Raw genomic sequence first — 2,856 nt, 5'->3', positions numbered from 1 at the left:
AATTTCAAATATATGGACTGTATTGGATTGTCTTTTATACAACTCCAAGATCAATGATCATGCGTGATCAATTTCTTTTACATACTATATGCAGCTGCTTTTGTTCCAGTTCATGAATCAGCTTAGGAACGAAACTGTTCTTTCATCTTATCCAGTGATCCATATGCTGCTTACTACATCATTTGTATCCAATATCTTTCTTATGACCAGACCATTTTCAATTTCGAAAATCTGCAGCAACATCCACCACATAGGAGTTTATCTCCTTATAATCTGTTCCTTTGATCTCTGTGAGTACCTTGTGTAACAAGCTATGATCTAATGCTATTTAGTAGGAAGACATGAACACTCTAGACCTCGTGATCATGTGCCTTCTCTCACGGTTTCTGTACCTCACAAGAGCCATCTATTTCACTGGGTTATCAGATGGCGTTTATGTATATGTATATGGCCAATACGCACATGTCTCTTTTAGATACTTTGAACCTCCACGTTTTATCTTTTCTAATCTCTATGATCTTTTATGATTGTATGAGTACTCTTTCGTGGGTTCATGATCCTCGTTCATCTTTTTATCTTCAAGTGCTATAACTTTATGTATCTTTATACAAATGTGTGTGTGTGTCGACACTTTCATGTAGTTCCATTATTTTCCAGACATGATCAAATCACTTTGAGATTTCGTTATCTAGGACCTTTTTTACCTAGTAGCTTTGGCGTCCCAAGACTACATGGTTTAGTACCTTAGATGTGTAGCTGCGCAGCCTTTCCTCAATGTCTGGTATGATTTCTCTTATAATCTCGGATCTGTATTCTATGCACCATTCTTTTCTATCCGAGATTCCTTTATCTTATGGAACACTTGGTCTATCTTGTATAGACTCTATATCAACTTGATTATGTCTCTTCTAGGACATTCATTTGGTGCTAAGCCGGTTAGTCATTTCTCGTGTCAGTGTCTGGCATTTCGATTAGCTTCTCAATTAGCTAGCTTTATATATCATTCTATACATGTAAAACATAATGTCTCCAAGCTTATAGACTTTAGAATCTTAGTCTTATAGATAATGGCTTACATGGCCGAACCTTTTATAGGTAATGGCTTGTATGCGGCCAAGCCTGCACTATACAGCCAATTCATGGCCAAGTCGTGGTCAAGCCGTTTATAGGTGATGGTCTTTGCAGCCGACCATAACATGGTCTCTTCGGCTGAGTAATGGCCTCGTCGGTTTGGCCGTTTGTATCATGGCCTCTACGGCCGAGGAATGGTCCTTTATGGCCGAGTAATGACCGAGCCATATAACATGGTCTTAGACCATAGTGGTACACGAACTTGTAGTATTGATCATGGGTTTATCCTCTCTCCCCCTCATGACCATACTATAAGGTCGTGGTTCTTGGGACAATTAAACCTAATGAGTTTTTTTTTGTGTACATATTTCACAACGTGAGATCTTTTTCGGGATAACTTTGTGTCTTTCCAATCTTTGCATCAGGTTTAGACTTTAGGATGGCTAATCCTATCATGCCATATAGTGTAAAATTTCGTGGTGTTATCTCAATATGGTTACCACATCTCTTGCCTCTTTATCATACTGATCTGTAGCATAGTTTTGATCAATAGAGATCATAGGTATAGTCTCGACCACTTTCCTTCAAGGTTTTAGGCGTTTTTCTTCTTAAAATCTAAAAGAACTTGTTTCCTTCCTTACCCATTGTTTCTACTTGGAAACCATACATTATAACTTCAATGGGTCACATGTTCTTTTGGGTGTGTATAATGCCTTTTAAGGCAATGCCTTAGCCATAGTTTCTTTACTATGCTTACTATACCCATTCATGATTTCTTACTTGGTTTTATGCCTTTTAGGCAACTCTTTAAAATCATTTATATGTTCAAGTAAGATCATACAAGACATAATGAAGTCAAAACAAACTTTTATTTATATATAAAAATCGTGAATCATCAAGTAGGTTAAAAGCAAATCACAAAACAAAGACTTAAAATAAAATTATTAAGTCAAGATCTTTTTAGTTAAATAGATAAGCCGGCCTGTCCATCTATTGCATTGGACACGGCTGTCCTGGATTCATCTTGATCCATTTCTAAGTAGGTTAAAAGCAAATCACAAAACAAAGACTTAAAATAAAATTATTAAGTCAAGATCTTTTTAGTTAAATAGATAAGCCGGCCTGTCCATCTATTGCATTGGACACGGCTGTCCTGGATTCATCTTGATCCATTTCTTCAGGATATTTCATCTCACTACTTTTCTTTAGTACCTTGTCATTCTCAATCACCGTTAGGCAAGAGATCAGGTCATTGTAAGTGGTAGAACCTCTTTCTATGTAGATATGTTTTGATAACAAATCTTCTGGATGGAATGTGGAGTATGTCTTGAATAGACAATCATTATCTGTTACCTCTTCTCCACATAATCTCAGTTGGCACACGACCCTGGACAAGGCAAAGTGAAACTCGGCCACTGTCTCAAAGTCTTGGAATCTGAGACTCATCCATTCATGTTTAACCTTTGGTTATAATACCATAGTGTATCTGGACTTTAATTTTGTCCAAAGGTCACGAGGATTCTCAATATGTAGATACTGATTTCTCAGTTCCTTAGTGAGATGATGGCGCATTATTGTAATGGCTCTTAACTTTTCACTTTCAATTTCATCATTTCTTTCAATGATACATTTCCCGAGTCCTTTAGACTTCAGGTCAATTGAAGTGTTCATTTCCAATTCTAGATAATTATCTCCAGAGAGATTTAGAATGGCATAATCCATGAGTTCAAATCTTGGTATCTAAAATCATATTATCAATCAATTCATTGATTTAGAATTCTTGCA

Source organism: Brassica oleracea, chromosome C9 (genome assembly GCF_000695525.1).
Source record: "Brassica oleracea var. oleracea cultivar TO1000 chromosome C9, BOL, whole genome shotgun sequence".
NCBI classification, from domain to species: domain Eukaryota; kingdom Viridiplantae; phylum Streptophyta; class Magnoliopsida; order Brassicales; family Brassicaceae; genus Brassica; species Brassica oleracea.
Note: the sequence above shows the minus strand (reverse complement) of the source record.